General features: G+C 34.7%; 1 protein-coding gene across 16 annotated transcripts in view; it reads left to right on the top strand.

Annotated features, from left to right (window-relative positions):
- BBX (BBX, HMG-box containing) overlaps window positions 1-20,513 on the top strand; it is a 251,169-nt gene that overhangs the window by 102,681 nt on the left and 127,975 nt on the right. For 3 of the 16 annotated variants that reach the window (XM_023527250.1, XM_023527258.1, XM_023527260.1), the window contains one exon: window positions 14,154-14,271. The exons of the other annotated variants lie outside the window; for them this stretch is intronic. The gene's annotated coding sequence lies outside the window, so the exon portion shown is untranslated. The remainder of the gene's footprint in view (window positions 1-14,153; window positions 14,272-20,513) is intronic. 16 annotated transcript variants of the gene reach the window in all.

Here is a 20,513-nt window from a genome sequence, read left to right as displayed (position 1 = left end):
GTGTTCAACTAGTATGGCAGTCTTGACTTTTAAGTAGCCATCCCAACTGTGATTACTGAATGTAAATCAGATTATTTCAATAAAATATTTTAGATTGACTATGGGCAGAAATGGACAGAAATTCAAATTGCTGATAAAATTTAAGAAGCTCGATTAGTGATGACTAGCACCATATGCTTCTAGCTTATGTATATGTTTACTTTAAATGCAATATTAACTGAGAAATAGAAAAGATGCTCTACAAAACTCCAGCAGTAATTTAGGAAACAAATCCCCTGAAAATATAGAAAACAGCTTAGGCAAAATTATATTTCATTATCCTAAGAGTCATCAACTCTTAGTGGTTTATAGCAGTAGAAGGTTATTTCTCGCTCATGTTCATGTTCCTGATGCGTCTCCTGCCACTCTGCTCCATGTCCTCTTCATTACTGGACCAAAGCTGAGGAGCAACCTCTCTGGGATGTACAAGGTTGTGGCAAAAGGAAAAAAGAATGGTGGCTCTCAAAACTGCTGCTTGGAAGTGGGACATGTCATTACCTCTCATATTTCCTTGGCCAAAGTATGTCACATGGCCAACCCTTCTGTCGTGAGGTAGGAGTGCCCTTTTAAGAGGGGTTAGGTAAGGAAAGACTGATAGGCACAGTGCATATTTTCACTATAATATCTGCATAATCCCATTTATAGCTCTTCTAGAGAGACAGAATACATATAGTATATTAAGCTTCCAAGAAGTCCTGTGGTAAATGTATCTGTTTAACATGTAAAATTATTTGACCATGAATCCTTTTGTTGTTAATGGAACACAGTGAACTATGATACCTTATCCGTGACACATTTTAAGGAATGAGGAATTGATATAATTCAAGAGGTTTTTAAAATTATTATTATTATTTTTTAATTACAGTTGACATTCAATACTATATTAGTTTCAGGTATAAAATATCGTGGTTATACATTTATATAACTTGCAGTGATCCCCCATAAGTCTCGCACCCAGCTGACACCACACACAGTTATTACAATATTATTGACTATATTCCTTATGCTGTACTTTACTTCCCCATGACTATTTTATAACTATCAATTTGTACTACTTAATCTTGTCACCTTTTTCACCTAGTCCCCAACCCCCCACCCATCTGGCAACCATCAGTTTGTTCTCTGTATCTGAATCTGTTTCTGTTCGTTTATTTTGTTCTTTAGATTCCACATATAAGTGAAATCATATGGCATTTGTCTTTCTTGGTCTGATTTATTTCACTTAGCATAATGTCTGCTAGGTCCTCCTCTATTTTGGGCAAATGGTAAGATTTCATTCTTTTTCATGGCCGAATAATATTGCATTACATATATGTACCACATTTTCTTTATTCAGTCTTTTGCTATTGTAAATAATGCTGCAGTGAACATTGGGATACATATATCTTTTCGAATTAGTGTTTTGGATTTCTTAGGATAAATAACCAGCAGTGGAATTGCTGGATGATAAGGTAGTTCTATTTTTAATTTTTTGAGGAACTCCAGACTGTTTTCCATAATGGCTGTAATTTGCAATCCTACTGACAGTGCTTTGAGGGTTCCCTTTTCTCCACATCCTGAGCAACACTTGTTCATTGATGTATTGATGATAACCATTCTGACAGATGTGATATATTACCTCATGGTGGTTTTAATTTGCATTTCTCTGCTGATTAGCAATGTTGAGCATCTTTTCATAGGTCTGTTGGCCATCTGTATATCTTCTTTGGAGAAATGTCTATTCAGGGCCTCTGCCCAGTTTTTAATTGGATTGTTTGTTTTTTTGGCATTAAGTTACATGAGTTCTTTATATATTTGGACATTTACGCCTTATTGGATGTATTATTGGCGAATATCTTCTCCCATTTGGTAGGTTGTCTTTTTGTTTTGTTCATAATTTCCTCTGCTGTGCAAAAACTTTTTAGTTTGATGTAGTCCCATTTGATTTTTTCTTTTGTTCCCTTGCCCAAGAAAATGTATTAAAAAAAAATAGTACTAAGAGCAATGTCAAATAGTTTACTGCGTATGAAAGAGTTTCTTGATATTTTGAACATTAGAACCTTTTCCACTATGCAGTGAGGGTTTCTCCTGTATATAATAGCCTTACATTGTTGTTTTTATAAGTAGTTTTAAAATGAATGAAAATTACTATACACTTGACCCCCTGCTGTTTGCATCCAGAATTAGAGAAGTGAAATAATGATAATATTCATAATAATTGCTTACCTATGTTTAACAGGTTACAGAACTTTGACAGATATTATCTAATATGATAAAGGAAAAGAATGAGAAAATGGGTACTTGGCTTTCTCCCGTAGTAATATAATAATTTTACCAGATAACAGTAGCCAAATACCTCTACTTAAGATCAGTTTTAAAAAAAAACCATTCTAGAGAGAAAGATTTTGGAAACTATAGGGAGACTAACAGTTATATTCTAGGAGTTTTCTAAGATACTCCACCTGAGGTCATATTCACTATACAGTGTCGCTGCTTCATTGTCTCCTAAGTCTTCTAGAAATTTACTGGGCACGTAGAACTCCTTAGCCAATGTTGATTTAATTAATTCCACAGGTATTATAAAAAAACATTGCTACCAGACCTGTGTGTATTAAGATGATTTAAAATCTAAGAGTATATAAACAATGCTTTCTTTGATAGTTTATTAGTTCCTTTAAATTGGGGGAAAGGAAAATTTTTAGGCATGTGGATTCAGAGAAACATAGTACATTTTAATTGAAAGAATTTGGGCAATTATTTAACCTCTCTGAAATTATGTTTTCTCCTCTTATGAGATAATGACCTCTCTCTACCTTGTGGGATTATGATAATTAAATGAAGTAATTATGTCAAGTGCCTGATACAATGCCTGGCATGTGGGAAGCACTCAAGGAATGGAAATTAAAGAAAAATGTGATTAAGATTCATGAATCTTGAATACACTATAAAATATCTTTAAAACATCTAACAGGGTATTTATATCTAAACTGTATGCGTTTGTATAAACACACACACACACCCCTACCTCCAAGATTAAAAAAAAATAAATTGTCCGGACATGGTTCCATAGTGTAGCAGTTAGCACATCTGCTTTGCATGCAGAAGGTCCTGGGTTCACGCCCCAGTGGAGCCACGGTCCATGGTCTACGGCCATGCTACCCTGAACAAGCCCGATGTCTGATCTCGGAAGCTAAGCAGAGTCGGGTCGGGCCTGGTTAGTACTTGGATGGGAGACCACCTAGGAAGACTAGGTGATGTAGGCATAAAAGAAAAAAAAAAAATTTGTTCTGAAAGCATAAGAAGCTATGTATTCTTCTGGTTTACTGAAAATTGAAAGTAACTTTATCCTTATCATTGAAAGGGTGAATCCTGTAGAAATATTAGCTACCCTATGATCTAATAATTCAGTTCTGGTCACTGAGGCTGTAGAGATCCTAAGGACAGAATGACTGCCAAATGTGGACATATGGCCTTTACCCTGAATATTAATGAGGTCAGCATCAAAGAAATAAAATCTTATGTAATCTTGAGGCAAGGTACAAGGAGGAGATAGTGCTACTGAAATTTTCTTTACCCTATATGGCAAATGCTGTTGGTTTTAAAAGAATTGTCATTTCTATTTCAAGATTTTTTTGTTATGATTTTCCAAAGAAGTTTAAATTATTTAGACTCTTATAGGGACTTCTCTATAGACATTGTCCCCTTGTACTCTCAGAATCAAGCATAGCATGGTGATATCATATCTCTTATAGTTCAAAGCTTTTCATTTGTTATTTAGAATCACACATATATAAAAAATATTTTGGGTGACTTGTTCTTCAAGTTGTTCCAGTCTCTCTTTTTTATAAATGGATCACCTTTGTAACTATTAATTGTTCATATGCTGAATTATTGGTAGAGTAAAACTATCTCAAAAGTATAAGCTCTTCATTTTTAGAAATTATAGTCTGCTTGGGCCGCCATAAGAAAATACCACAGACTGGGTGGCTTAAACAACAGATATTTTTTTCACAGTTCTGGAGTCTAGAAATATATGATCAAGGTGTGGATAAATTCTGTTTTTGTCAAATGCCCTCACATGACCTTTTCTCTGTGTGTGAAAGAAACTGTCCTTCTTCCTCTTCTAATAAGGACACCAGTTCTTTTGGATAATGGCCCCACTCTAATGACCTTAACTTAACCCTTACCTACTTATAGGCTCTATCTGCAAATACAGTCAGTCACATTGGGTTTTGGGGCTTTGACAAATGAATTTGAGGGCAACCAATTCAGTCCATAACAGAGGCAACTGTTTGTACCAAGTGAAAGTTAAAATACTCTCTATATTATTTAATTTATAAACAAGAAAACCTGGTTTATTATAGTCATCTAAGATTCTAAAAATATCTTTGCATCTTTGAGACAGGAGGCATTTGAAATTACTGAATTCATATTTCTTCCACTTTGAAGTAACTGCATGAAAATGAGTTTCTTACAAGGAAAGAAATCAAGTCTAAAAACTTAGAAATCAGAGTGTTTTGTATAATGGAGGGGTTACAAATTGTAAAAATTAATTTCCATGTGTATTTGTTGTTATCTAGGAATAGAATGTATTTGAAAATTAGGTTGAGGAATAAGAGAATGACTCGGGTTATACCTGTTTCTGCTTACTGTAATCAAACCAGTTTACATTTTTCAAGGCAGTTATTTTTTTACTTTGTGAATCAGTTGTGAATTCAAACACAGAATGATATGTACTTAAGATTTTGGTAAACAGAAAGAAAAGATTGTGTATTTGAAATAATGCCACCAGAATTTAAGGATCCCTGAATCCGTCGTATCTACCTGTTTATTGTCTTGCCTCCCCACCACCCCCGCTCCGGCCCCTGTCTTTTCCCTTTTCCCCTTTGCCTTTCTTTTGAAAGCAGCTCTTAAGTTAGTAATGGTTGTTTGGTTTTCTCAGTCATTTAAGTGCACTTCATCCAATGTATAGAACTTTTTTTCCTTTTTTCTTTTCTTTTCTTTTTTCTTTTCTTTTCTTTTTTCTTTTCTTTTCTTTTCTTTTCCTTCCTTCCTTTCTTTTCTTTCTTTCTTTCTTTCTTTTTTCTTTCTTTCTTTCTTTCTTTCTTTTTTTCTTTCTTTCTTTCTTTTATGGTAGTATGCTTTTTGATGGATGGTAGTATGCTTTTTGATGGATGATTGGGATTAGTGGTGGGTAAATAGTGCATTTACTTATTGGATATCGAATTAGGTTCAACTCTTAGTTTTATATTTGAACATTTTTTTTTAAAGTATGTTCTATTGCTAGAATAGTTTCTGGTGATTTGATGCCTATCTAAAACAAAATCAAAAGGAAATGAACCTTTGAGACTTAAACATTTCTATAAAAATAATTTTAAATCGATTTGTAAAATTTATCATCCCATCTTGTATGTTTATAGACTAAAGGATAAGCTAGTGAGCAGTGATTTAGTTTTGTGAATGTCAGTTTAATTGGTTGAAATATATCTTAACTTTTTCATCTGTTTTTGATTTCAGTTTCCCTAAAAAGCCGAACAGAATGACTCAAACTCACAACCTTATAGATAATACATTTTAGCAGTGTATGCCGTCTCAACAGTAGGATCAATCTATTGATTGTGAAATCTACTAGTTAAGGACAGTATAAATAAATTCAGGAATGATTTCATCTCATGTTTTAATACTACTCTGAAAGATAGTGGAGAAATTAAGTATTTTTATATCAAAGTCTGTATTCCCTCTGATCTATATTATAGAGACGTGTGTTTCTCCAGGAAAATGAATCTAATGGGGGAAAATTTCTCATAACATTTCTCTCAGAATTTCTGTGCATTTTAGTATAAGATATGTGCTACATTTACTGGATATTCTGTATATACATATGTGAGTATTGTGTATATTAGTGTGTGCATGTAGTTTTTCATATAACCTCTTTAAGAAGCTAAAGGACTTGTTTACACTAGCGAATATTTTCTTCATGGTTGTATCCCCAAAACCTAGAAACAGTGTCTGTCATGTGGAAGGTGCTCAGTAAACATTTGTCAAATTGGTATTACAGGAGTTCATTTTTCATTAATCCTGCATTCCATTGAACTTGGTTGTCATAAGCATTTCCTGGTCTACCTGGAAAGAATTATTTTTCCCAGTCTGAGTTCAGGGAAAAATGTGTTCTTCAAAAATAAAAGTCCCTCTGTGCCTTTGAGTTTGTAGTTAAGTCCTATAATCAGTAAATGTTAGCGGGTTTAAGACCTTAAAATGAGCAGCAAAAAAATTCTGGGTACCTTTTGGCTCATTTTGGCTCATTTGTAGTGCACGCTGAGTCAGCAAGGGTTTGTAAAGACATGTAAGCCTTCTGTCGGGTGCTTCTCTAGCGCTCCAGTGGCCCTAGCACATGGTGAGGGTTATAAGATTTAAGATAGGCAAATTGGTTCAGGCTAGGCTTTAAGAGATGCTGTATAGTACCTGGATTTAGTTAATGTGTACCAGAAAAAGTTGACTGACGTATACTTTTAGGTGTTTTATTCCAGTGGGATGGGGGTGTGGTACGGATATTTTTAGGATATTTTTGTATTCAAATGGGTCTATAAAAATGATAGATAAGAATATTGTGTTTTGGTTTTATATTGACTTCTCTAAATAAGCCTGCTTAGTTTAGTTTGCAATTGTTCTGCCTATGTTGTGGTTATATACTCTTTTTAAGAAGTCGATGAATTTATAGTAAGACCATTTATTACCAAGTGTCTCTTCATGGCAGAAGTATTGCACTTACGGTAATGTTTTAAGGGACTAAAACCATTACTATATAGGCACTTACAGTGAGTGCACAGGTTTCTAGAGAAAGCCAGCCAGATAGGGAGGAACTGGCTACTAAACAAGCCTTAAATAATAAAAAGCTACTGTAGATGTGGCAAACCCTGTCCTAATCATTTTCAGTTATGCCACACTAATTACAATGAAGAATTGCAGGATTAGAGAAATGGCAAAACCTACAAAATGTGAGGTCTATTGATGTGCAGAGTGGTCTGTGCCCATCTTTTCATCTAGGCCCCACTCTGAACATGTACATGAAACTCTGAACCATATCTTCAGTATAGTTTTTGAATATACACTATGTTTTCAGCATTTTTAGCGTAACCAAGTCATCAAGTAGGTATATTATAAAAGACATAATAGAGAAAAGTTTGAAATGAGCAGCCACTGACAGTTTCCTTTTTAAAATACCAGACTTCTTTCCTTAGCACTTATTTTCTCCTGTCATTTGATGAAGCGTACACAGCTCATCTTTCAGTTCATTTGGTGAAGTGAATGAACACTTATAGGAATGATAAAATTTTCAGGTTTGAAAGTTTAGTTGTTCCTGTTAAAATGATAGGTGTTGCCTTTATTATTCACTGAGACTTTCACTTTTTAGAGTGAATAATAAGGCTGTTGTATCTTAGTAATGGTAAAGGTGCCCCAGTTATGTCTCTTTATGAGTTTTTACTTAATCATCAAAATCATAGAATTTTTTTTTACCAATTATTTCTATCGTAATAAAATATTTCATACATTAGAGTTTATAATGTGCCTGTGGAAAATTTTAGAACTTTTACTTTGTAATGCTTATAAACACCCTTTTTCTTGCCTCTAGATAGTAAATATTGCATCCTTGAGATTAATATGGATGGATAGGCAGAAACTTAAAGATTTCTTTGTAAGAGACAGTTTTAAATGGATTACCTTTTTTTTTTTTTTTTTTGAGTTGTCTCTTGATCTCAGAGGCATGGGCTGTGGAATCAGATGGGCCCAAGATAAGACAAAATCTAACTCAGTTGTTTACTGTGGTTGGGACATGGGAAAGTTACTTAGCGTCATTGTGTAATGAGATGAATACCAACCATGTAAGATTGTTATGAGGATTAAAAGCGCTGGAGGGTGCAATGCTAACCCAGCACATAGCAGGGCCATTAAGAAATGTGTTTGTTCTCAAAAGGGACAGTAGGTCAAAAGTGGCATTTGATGTTTTTGCAGCTTAACTGTTCCTTGAAATTAAATTTGAAGCACGTATTGTCTTCATTCACAACAAGGGAAACATCTGGCTTCAAATTGCATATCTTTGTTATATTGGGAGTTGAATTGTATTCAGGATAGACTTGTTTTAAATCATTAGGAAATAACATTTAATCTTTATATTGTTAGATATCTTAAAATATTTTCTAAAATGATAGTTTAATATTAATTATACTTTCCTCAATTTATTTTTCAGTTTTATTAAAAATAGCCCAATCAAAGCTCAAATATATAAAAATATTAGGCAATAAGCCATCTGTAATTCAGTGGACTATGGTTACTCTAGGAATATTATTGCTTTATACTATTGGTACAAACAAAATTATCACCCCAAACAAATAAATTATATAAGCATAACGGTAAATTTTTATAATCTTAATTTTCTTCAAACTAATTATTTTAACAAAACAGGGAGCAGTATTACGAATTTTTAATTTTAAAGTACAAGAGCTGTTGTTGTAAATTGATAATCTCAACCTGATAGCTATAAAATTTTTTTAAAAATGAAATAGCTAATTCAGTCATGACCTTACTTTGCTAGTTTATTCATAAACTAGATTTAAAAAAGCAAGATTTTCCTTCATTTTAGGTCAGTGGTTTAGCATTTCACAATTAATTGATCTAAGAGAAGAAAGTATTTTTCTACATTTGCAGAAAATGCTACCTCAGTGAAAGCATTTACTTTTAATAATTTTCTTTTCATGCACTACAACTTGGTCTTTTGTCCGTAGGATCAGTAACTTTTATTTATTAATTTTGAAGATCTCTCTATAATTAATATAGTTAAACTTGTTTTGAAAGTACCTTAGTGTCATCTACAAGAATACCCTTGCTTCCTTTTCCTTCTAAAAGCTGCTCTATATATAAGTTAGCATGTGTGTGTTAAGTATTTGTGGTTTTATAAGAATTTGACCTTTTCCTAGTTGAATATGTGAACATTCTAACCATAACAAACATGGATTTAATAGGCCTTAATTATGTACTTTTTCAGTTATTATCATATATTGAAATTCTAAATCATTCTTGCCCACCTGTAAGAGTGTTTGAATTCTTTCTTCAACTCTGTTGTATTCCGTTTTAGAAGCTGAACTTCCTACAGTAATCTCATTGGAAAATGTTTTATTTGAAGATAAAGTAACCTACTTTCTGTTCCTCTATTTATCTAATATTTATTATTGTGTGCAAGGTGTTAGACACAATTGGGGTCACGATATGATAATAGAAGGCAAATCTAATTAGATAGAGAAAGGAGAGATAGACAAATGTCATTAAGAGTTCCCAGGCAGGAATATCAAGGAAGACTTCCCAGAGGGGGAAACACAGGAGAAATCTGGAGAAGACAATTGGGCCCTTTTTGCCATTTGGATGGGATATGTGTAAAGGTGGCATGGGAAACTTCGGTGAAAAGCCAGATGTCAGAGGACCTTGAATATCTGGGTGAGTTTATGTTTTTTTCTCCCCCTCAAGGCAGATGAACTACTGAAAAATTTTGAGAAAATTTTGAGCAGATGATATAAATGGGATGGATTGGAAGGGAGAAGAGGTAGGTATTGGAGAGTTTGATTTGGATGCTTTAGCTATCCTAGGTAAAAAGAAATTTGTTCTTTTAATAAGATTTGAGAGTTATAAATGAGACCACTATGAAAGACATTATGAAGGTTATACCCTGTCTGGATGTATCTCAAGATATTTGGATTAAGATATCCAACTTACTGAATGAAGTGAGTCTTTTCCCAACTCTTAGGGCAAAAATTGTTAGATACTCAGTTTTAATGATTCCTTCACTGAAGATTTTCTCAAATGCTGGACGCTTACTACTATTTAGCCTGTGTGTGTCTGTGTCTGTGAGTATTTATTTAGTGATTATAAATCTAGCTTTCACTCTTTCTCAAAGAATACAAATTCTGTCCTGTCACCTAAATCAAATTACTAATCTATAGAACTTGGCAATTTGACTTGAACTTGTGTTGGAGGTTTGAAGGGGAACCATAAGAAGGAGGAAAGCAGTGGGGGAGTGTTGAAAAGGCAGTCAAAGATAGGATTTACATTTAAGTAGGCATTCAGAATACACTACATCCAAAAGTAGAGAAACAGTCATAGAAACTGATTTGTGGGATGGGGAGGTGAAGTTTGAGATGGATCGGATTTGAACTGTGGAGATATCCATATGATTATGTATAGGATGTGGTAACAAATTTGAGGCGAGTTTGGAAGAGATTCAGGCTGAAGACAGGTATAGCTTGAGAGGTAGAACTGAAACTTGAAAATTGGTGAAAGTAAAAAATGTGGCTAAGAACTTTTGAAAACACATACTATTCTTTGTTAAGAGAAATATAAGAGAAAGAAAAATAATCTATGGTAGGAAAATCAATAAAGTGTAGGACCGAGGAAGATGAGGGAAGAGTTTTCAACACAAATGTTGAAAAATATAGAGACATCTAAATGCATGAAAAAGGCATTTGGGTTAGGTCTTTTGGAGAAAGCAGCCCCTTTCACTGCCAAGTTTTTGATTTTCTCTTTAATTGAAGCTATATGTCGAGCTACTGTCTTCATGAATTAATCTATAATGATTTACAGACTCACTCCCTGGAATCATAGCATACACCTTCTTTAAGTATACTTTAATATTCTTTTCTTTAAATATGTTACCTTAGACTGTTCAAATCAAAACTTATCCAAGCTAATATCTTTTCTTCAAATGCACTGACATGACTTTCTTTAAAATATCATCAGCAAACATAGTTTCTAAATGCCTCCTCTGTAGGATTTGTACTTAATTGTTTTTATAAAGGGATGATTAATGAATTCTCTGTCATTACCAGCTCTTCTTTTACACCAAGTACAGTTAGACTTTAAATAAGGCTGTACTGTCCTAATAAAGATCATTTAGAAAGCTCCTCATAGTAGGGACACCTGCATATGAAATTTCTAGGTTAGAATCAGATACGTAGTCACTTCTCTTTCCATGTACAGAGAATAGTTCTAAGAGTAGACAAGACTCACCCTAAGTACTAATACCGATTATAATGATGAAAACTGCAATTGTTACTATTTGGATTTTATGTATTAGTATCTCTCTGTGTGTATGTGTGTGTGTATTTCTTTTTTTCTGATCTTCACAATGACCCTTAGATGTAGGTATCATCATTCTGAGGCCCAGGGCATTATAAATTGTCTGAGCTTTTTTGCTAATTATGAACAGAGCCAGGTTTCAAATCAGTTCTTTCTGATTTTCAAAGACAATGTTCTTGACATAGCCTATGCCATTTTCTGATGTATTTGAAATTTGAGCTTTAGCACCCTTGATGGCAACTACTCCAATTTGGAAGCTCAATGCTCCATTACTTTCTTATCCATTTCCTCCACCTAGGGAAGAATAATCATTTTCATTTGTTTAGATATATTGCAATTCATTGTTGTTGATCATGAGCACTTTTCTTTGTATTTAATACTGTTATGTATACATATTTAATCTTCATGTCAGCTCTATGAGAGGTAGAGGTATTTCCTCCTTTTTATTATGAAACTTTCAAGCATATATATTACACACTCATATACTCACCACCTAGGTCAGCCATTAGCATTTTTCTATACTTATTTTATTAAATATCTAGAATCCATTCATCGTCGTTTTATTTTTTTGACGCATTTGAAAGTAAATTATAGACATCATTATATACTTGCTTTAAAAACTTTAGCATGTGTATTACTAACTAGAGTTCAGTATTTGTGTAAAGTTTTTTCTTTTGATGTAAAACTTAATTTAGGGTAATACACAATCTTAAATGTATATTCTCTCTGTTTTGATAAATGCACACACCTGTGTGAGCCAAATACCTATCAAAATAATAAAACGTTATTATTGGTAGGTATCACTTTTTATTCTCCTTTTGTAGATGAGGGAACTGAAGTACACAGAGGTTAAATAGTCTGCCTAAGGTCAAAAGTAAGTGACAGAGTTGGAATTCAAACACTGGCAGTTTGGATTCAGTATTTGTGCTCCTAACCACACCACCATACTGCTTATGGATTGTCTTTACATGTTCAGGTAACCTTTTACATTCACATGTACAAATGGAGTGTTTATTTTTAACACAAGTGCATAGACACAGAAGCAATACACTTGGGATTAGTAAGAGTAGAAATCTCGTTCTAGAAATGCATTGGCTTCTTGCAAGAGGTTTATGGCAAGAAAAACTACGAGGGAAGTTCTCTTCAAAATCCTAGGGTGAATCTCTGTATAATAACTGTCTTAACTGGCGTCCTTGATTAATGTTTCCACATTCAAAGTGACAATTTCCTAATGACAAGAGTGAGGTTCAGGAAAATCTTAAATTGCCAGTTGAACAATTAAGGGCAAATGATGTTCAATATGATTTTTTATTAAGCATATTTTTCTGTTATAATTAGAAAATTGCTCATCTATGTGTAGATATCTCAGTCTCCAAAATAATAGAATTAACCAATTTGGGATTTATAGTTATTAAATTCGTAAAGTTTTAAGCAAAGAAACTGAATAGATTTTTTGGTATAAAAGTATGAATAAGGATTAGAATAGATTATGTTGTCTTTTATTTTTCGTTTGCAATACGTAGGTCAAACTTACCTACGAAAAGAAATTGTGTCTTTTTGCATTGTGTTCATACCACAAACCATATCTTGAAAGTTGGCTAGGGTTCTCTGTTTACTACTCATGATGAAAAAGCACCATTGTGTATATATATGTACATTTAAATCCTAAGTTTTGCTCAAAAAGCAATTAAAAAAAATAAAAGCATTTAGTTAGCAAAACATAGGCAATCACTAGAGGGCAGAGCAGTACTATACTTTAGGCCTTATTTGAAAACTTCCGGCTTAAAAAGTACTGAACATGGGAAAATATATTGATGCACACTTGAGTAGAAATTTCTTTGTATTCTTATTATCTTGTCTTGCTGTGAAATCCAATAACATGCTTACACTTCTATCAGAGGAGCTTTTCTAGCAATTACATTGATTGCTTCCAAAAGGGCATGATTATTTAAAGGACTATAAGTATTCCTCAAGAGAAAATACTGTGCTTACAGGGAATGGTGCATTAAATCATTTCTACTGTGTATACTACCCTGAAATTGAATTACAGTATAAGACCTTAGGTGAGATATTATGAGAGAACAAGTTTGAGACAAATTTACTAGTATTTAGAATTTATTGAAATATAGAACATCTTTTGATCTTTCAGCTGAAATTTGTTGAATCATTAAGACTTTGAATTTACAAAGTTGTAAAAACAATGAACTAACTATAGCTTTTTTAAATGTTAAAATTTTGTCAAGTGGGTGCTCACTTAATTTTATTTGTTTAAAAATGTCTATCCTGATATATTTTTATTTTGATTTATTTTTCCTGATAGATTTTTAAAATAAATGAAGCCTCGAGGTAAAGTATCTTAGTGAATAACCTGAATAGTTCAGTGCCCCAAAAGATAGAAGATTTTATCTTGAATGTGTAGTTTGGATTTTATTTTATAAAACAGTTTGTATTTATATATGATTTATTTCTAAAAGAGACAACATAGGATATCAGAAAAAGCACTGGATTTTGGAATCAGAAGCTTTGGGGCCCCAATTATTATGTACGTACTTGTAGTCTTAGTCAAGTCACATTACTTCTCTGAAGTAACCATTTTCTAAATTGGAGAATTGGAAAAATATTTTTTTATTTACCACTGGGTTGCTGTATTATGTTTGCATCTATGTTTATGCATCCAAAGGTGAGACAGTATAAAGATGAAGTTTAACAAAGATATAAGCTCAGAAAAACCTTAGAGATAACTTTGAAATGGTTGATTATATCATAAATTTAGTAACATAAGGTCACCTATTACATGAATAAATAGTACCAAAAATGTGGTTTTCAAACCCAAACCCAAGTTCAGATTGCTGACTTCCCCTTGTCTCTGAATGTCTCTGGCTGCTTTATCTCTCCATAACTCCTGACTCTTTTGCTCCTCTCATTCTTTATTCTATCCTCTGTTTATTTCCATGTTTCCTCTCTGTGTTTCTCCTGACTGTCTTTGGTCTCTTTCTGTGTTTTTCTTGTCCCAGGCACACACAGGAAGACCCCAAGCCTCTAGCAGTACCTGGTATCATCTCCAGCATGTTTATAGATGTGGAGGATTCACTGGGATATTGAGAAATACCAGAGGCGAATTGTTCCACTGTAGTAAGTCAATCAGCATTTATTAAGTGACTACTGTTTACAGAGCACAGTTCAGTAGGTGGTGCTTTGGGGGAAGAAGTTAGAGCATAGCTCAGAAGAAATAAACACGTAAACTCTTATCACTGGTTCTTGTAGGATGGTCACACATATAAAGAAAAACAACAAAATAAAAAGCTGATAAATAATTATATAAATGAGTTCTGTTGTATGTGTGCTGAAGAGGCCCAGAGTTAATGGAGTAGAGAAAGCCAGGTGGTATTAATCAGGTTTCCTGCGTGTGTTTAAAATTAGGTTTTGAAGTATGATTGGAAGAGATCAGGAAAGAAAGGGTGGGAGTGAGTCATTTCTAAGTTGAATCCCTGATGGGAGGGTGGTGAAATGTGAGTGCTAAGTTTTAGCCTACCAACAGCTAAACTTCCAGTCTTAGAGAAGTTCAAGTTACGAAAAGAAGTACAGCCAAATTGAGACTTTCCATAAACATAATTGGTGTCTGTTGTCAGTTTTAAAATTTATAGAGTTTAAGGGTAAATTATGATTATAAAGTAATAGAGAGGTGTACTGTGAAATAAAATTAATACAAACTATTATAATATGATCTACAGATGCATTTTAAATGCTAAGATGAATGAAAATAGTAAACTGTAGTATAACAAATCAGTTTCATTTTGTGTTGGAAATTTATTTTTGCTATTGTATTTTAGACAGTCTTATCTACAGTTGTACCATGGTTTTTAGAGTTGGATATGGTTTAAATCCCAACTCTGCTAACTGTGTAAGATTGGGCAACCTATGTAACAACACTGAATCTCAGTTTCCTAATACATAAACTAAGGATGAAAATATTTATCTTAGAGCTGTTGTGTGAATTAAAGAGAGAGTTTTATATTGTCCTGAGTGCATGCTAGGTACTTGTTACTTGCAGGTACTTAAAAAGTACTTTTAAAACAGTTTATTAAATACAGCATTATTTCTGAGAGCTTTTTTAAAAAATAAGCAACCCCCATAGTATTTTGAAAATGCTATGTATATACAGGGCATATTTATAACTGTGAATAAGATGCAAAGAATAACATTAACATGAATCACTGAATACCTACCACTAGCTTGGGAGATAGACTTGGTGCCTTGTTCCTGGCTCAGATTCCATCACCTCTCATTAACTCCCCAACACAATCCTGAAGGCTGACTTAATTATTTCCTTGTTTTTCCTTATATTTTTCACATATTTCTATATCACCTGCATTGTTTTGCTTGTTTTTGAATTTTATATAAATAATATAATGCTGTATGTTTTCTTATGCAACACTTATTTTTGCTGTTCAACATCATGATTTTAAATTTATTTTTAATTATAGCTGACATACAATATTATATTAGTTTCACATGTACCACATAGTAATTCAACATTTATATGCTTTAGGAAGTTATCACCACAGTAAGTCTAGTAACCATCTCTCACTGTACAAAGTTTTTATGATATTATGGACTATTCCCGATGCTGTACCTTACATCCCTCTGGCTTACTTTTAACTGACTTATTTTATAACTGGAAGTTTGTGCTTCTTAATCTCTTTCCCCTTTTGTTCCTATCCCCTCACTGTCCTCTTCTCTGGTAACTGTCTGTTTGTTCTTTGTATCTATGAGTTTGTTTTGTTTCTTTCTGTTTGTTCATTTGGTTTTTTTAGATTTCACATATAACTGAAATTATATAGTATTTATCTTTCTCTGTCCTACTTATTTCACTTCACATAATATTCTCTAGGTCCATTTTGCACATGGCAAGATTTGATTCATTTTTATGGCTGAATAATAATCCATTTGTGTGTGTGTGTGTGTGTGTGTGTGTGTGTGTGTGTGTGTGTGTGTGTGTGTGAAAATCTATTCCTTCGAATAGATTTTCTGTCCTTTTCTCTTCTGGTATCCCTGTGATTTGAATGTTGATATACTTGTTTTGTCCGTGCATGCATGCATATCACATTTTCCTTATTCGTTCATTTATCATTAGACACCTAGGTTGCTTCCATATCTTGGCTATTGTAAACAATGCTGCAGTGAACATAGGGGTGCATGTGTGTGTGTTTTTTAATTAGCATTTTAATTTCCTTGAGATAAATACCCAGAAGTGGAATTCTTGACTTGTATGGTAGTTCTGTTTTCAAATTTTTGAGGAAAATTTGTTTTCCATACCGTTTTCCATAGTGTCAGCCCACCAAGAGTGCACAAGGGTTCCCTTTTGTTCACATCCTCATCAACACTTGTTATCTTTTGATTATAACCATTGTGACAGGTGTGAGGTGATATCTCATTGTAGTTTTAATTTGCATTTACCTGGTGATGCAAATTAAATGATGTTGAGCATCTTCAGGTGTCTGAGATCCGTATCTGTCTTCTTTGGAGAAGTATCTGTTCAGGTCCTCTGCCCATTTTTTAATTGGACTGTTTGAGTTTTTTTTGTTGTTGTTGTTTTATGTTGAGTTGTGTAAATTCTTCATGTATTTTGGGTATTAACTCATTATTGACTATGTCATTTGCAAATATCTTCTCCCATTCAGTGGGTTGCCTTTTCATCTTGACGATTTCCTTCGCTGTGCAAAAGTTTTTAGTTTGATGTGTTCTCATTTGTTTATTTTTGCTTTTTTTTTTGCCTTTGCTGAGGAGATATATTTTTTAAAAATACTAAGAGCAATTTCACAGTTTACCATGACAGTTTTATTCTAGTTCTGTGGTTTCAGGTCTTATGTTTAAGTCTTTAATCCATAAATTTAATACAACTTCTGAGTTTATTTTTGTGTATGGTGTAAGAAAGTGGTATACTTTAATTTTTTTGGCACATATCTGTTCACTGTTCCCAACACCATTTATTGAAGAAGAGACTGTCTTCCCCATTGTATATTTTGGCTCCTTTGTCATAGTTTAATTGCCCATCTAAGAATGGGTTTATTTCTAGGCTCTCTATACAGTTCCATTGATCTATGTGTCTGTTTTTGTGCCAGTACCACATTGTATTGATTATTATAGTTTTGTAGTATATTTTGAAATCAGGGACCATGATACCTGCAACTTTGTTCTTCTTTTTCAAGAGTGCTTTGGCTATTCAGGGTCTTTTGTGGTTCCATATAAATTTTAGGATTTTTTTTTTCTAGTTCTGTGAAAAATGCCGTTAATATTTTAATAAGGATTGCATTGAATCTAGAGATTGCTTTGGGTAGTATGGACATTTTAATATTAATTCTTTCAATACATGAACATGATATATTCTTCCATTTATTTGTGTCTTGTTCAGTTTCTTTCATTAACATGTTATGGTTTTCAGAGTACAATTCTTTTACCTCCTTGGTTAAATTTATTCCAAGGTATTTTTTTTTTTTTAATGCAATTGTAAATGGGATTTTTTTTTTTTTTAATTTCTCTTCCTGGTAGTTCATTATTAGTGTATAGAAACATGGTAGATTTCTGAATATTAATTTTGTATCCTGAAACTTTACTGAATTCATATATGCTAATAGTTTTTGGTAGAAACTTTTGGTTTCTATATGTGGTATGTCATCTGCAAATATTTACAGTTTAACTTCTTCCTTTCCCATTTGGATACCATTTATTTCTTTTTTGAGTGCTGCGACAATGATTTATAGTACTATGTTGAATAAGAGTGGTGAGAGTGAACATTCTTTCTAATTTCTGATCTTAGAAAAAAAGATTTCAATTTTCACCATTGAGTATAATGTTAGCTGTGGGTTTGTCATATATGGCCTTTATTATGTTGAGGTATATTCCTTTTATACCCACTTTGTTGAGAGTTTTTATCATAAGTGGATGTCGAATTTTGTCAAATGCTTTTTCTGTATCTATTGAGATGATCATATGATTTTCATTCATTTTGTTTATGTGGCGTATCATGTCGATTGATTTGCACATATTGAACCATCCTTGCATCTCTAGTGTAAATCCCACTTGATCATGGGAAACTCTTTAACTCTCTTCAATTTTGAATGATAATTTTGTTGGGTAGAGTGTTCTTGGCAGTAGGTTTTCCTGTTCTTCACTTTTACAATATCATGCCATTCCCTTCTGGCCTGCAGATTTTCTGCTGAAAAATCAGTTGATTATCTTATGGGGAATCTCCTGTGTGTAACTAGCTGCTTTTCTCTTGCTTTTTAGATCCTTTCCTTACCTTTAACTTTTGATATTTTAATTATGATATGTTTTGGTGTGGGTCTTTTTGGATTCATCTTGTCTGGGTCTGTCTGTGCCTCCTGGACTTGGATGTCTATTTCCTTGATCAGCTTAGGGAATTTTTTAGCCATTATTCCTTCGAATAGATTTTCTGTCCCTTTCTCTTCTGGTATCCCTGTGATTTGAATGTTGATATACTTGTTTTGTCCTAGAGGTCTCTTAAACTATGCTTATTATTATTATGATTATTATTATTATTGTTTCTTTTTGCTGTTCTGATTGGATGATTTCCACTACTTGGTGCTACAGCTCCCTGACTTGCTCTTATGCATCATCTAATCTGCTGCTTGTCGATTTTCTCTAGTGAATTTTTCATTTCATTTATTGTGTTCCTCAGTTCAGATTGGCTTTTTAAAAATATTTTCTATATTTTTGTGAAGTTCTCACCGAGTTCTTCTATTCTTCTCTCGAGTTCATTGAGCACCTTTAAAACCACTGTTTTGAACTCCTTTCTGGTAGGTTGTTTGTCCCTGTTTCATTTAATTCTTTTTTCTGGCATTAGAGTTCCCCCCTCCCCCCGCCTTCTTTCATTTGGAGCATACTTCTCTGTCTTTTCATCTTGACTGTCTCTATGAATTGGGCAAAACAAGCCTCTCCCAGTTTTGAAGGAGTGGCCTCCTGTAGGAACTTCCTTTTTATAGACTGCGTGTGCGGGGCGTCTTTGTCAGGCCAGCTGGAGCTGAGCTGGAGTGAGCTTGGCTGCAGAAGGACCTGGAGGCAAGCTGCACTGCGGCCGCCTTGGCCGGCCAGTTGGAGCTAGAACTGGAGCATGTGCAAGCTATGGAGACTCCTGTGGGGTAGGGGCAAACCTTGTCAGGGCCACCTGGGGGGGGGGGGTGGCTGGGACTGGCTCAGGCTGCGGGATTCTGGGGCCAAGCTGTACTAAGGCTGCCATGGCGACCTTGGGTCATGGGGAGTCTTGGGGACACACTGCACGTTGGCCTTGTAGGTGGAACATACGTTGCTTGCAGTGAGTCCCAGGGACAAGCTGCGCCGAACCACCTTGGCAGGCTGGTTGAAACTGTAGTTGGAGCGGGCTCCGGCCACAGGGAGTTCGGAGGACAAGCCGCAGTGGAGCCCGGAGCTGTGGCTGAAGTGGGTGTGGTCTGTGGGAAGTCTCAGGGACAAGCCGCATGGAGAAGGGAGCTGTACGTAGTTAGAGTGGGTACGGGAAGTCAGGATTTCGGGAGACAAGCTGCCCCAGTCCTGGAGGTATGGCTAGAGAAGGCACAGGCCGCGGGGACTCCTGTTGGCAAGCTGTGGACCTGGTATGGGCTTGGGGTCTAGGGCGTCCCTGGCGAGTTTGCTAGTGTCTGGATCGTGCGGTCAAGGTGGAGGGCGTGCGCAACAAATGGCGATCCTCCTGTACCTCCAGTACCGTGGCGAATCACTCAGTTCTCCTGTTTGGAGTTGAAAAATGGATTTCTTTATGTATATTCTAGATGACCTTTAAACCACTTTTTTCCCCCCCGCTGTGCCGCAGGGGAGCGGGGGGCGGGGGGGTCTGTGCGCCAGCCGGTCAGTAATCCCTCCCCACTTGCTGGTCAGTGCCTTAGGGGTGGGGTTCCCAAGGTGTCTTCATCTCTCCTGCCTTCCTACCCGTTCTTTGCGGTCTGGCTGGTTTGTTGAGCAGAAGCTGCTCCGTCAGTGCTTATTTCTTCTTCAGAGGAATTGCTTTGTTTTTAAGTGTAGATTATTGTGCTCCTTGGAGGAGGTAAGTTCCTGCTGTACCACCATCTTGAACCTAGGAAACCTCAATATTGTATTTTAGAGAGTCACACTTGCATATACTTGTAATTCCTTTATGATCGTAGCTGTATTTCGTTGTGTGAAAATACCACAGGTTATTTACCACTTTCTTTTGATGGCTTTTTAGGTTGTTTCCAGTCTTTGTGTTATTGGATATAAAGCTGCAGACAACAAATTCTGAGATTCCTGTTCAGGCTTCTTTATGTACACGTTATTTCTCTAAGATAAATGTTCAGGAGTAGAACTGCTGAGTCAAAGGATAT

The sequence above is a fragment of the Pteropus vampyrus genome, unplaced genomic scaffold, assembly GCF_000151845.1.
Source record: "Pteropus vampyrus isolate Shadow unplaced genomic scaffold, Pvam_2.0 Scaffold1, whole genome shotgun sequence".
NCBI classification, from domain to species: domain Eukaryota; kingdom Metazoa; phylum Chordata; class Mammalia; order Chiroptera; family Pteropodidae; genus Pteropus; species Pteropus vampyrus.
Note: the sequence above shows the minus strand (reverse complement) of the source record. Positions and strands in the feature narration are given on the sequence as shown.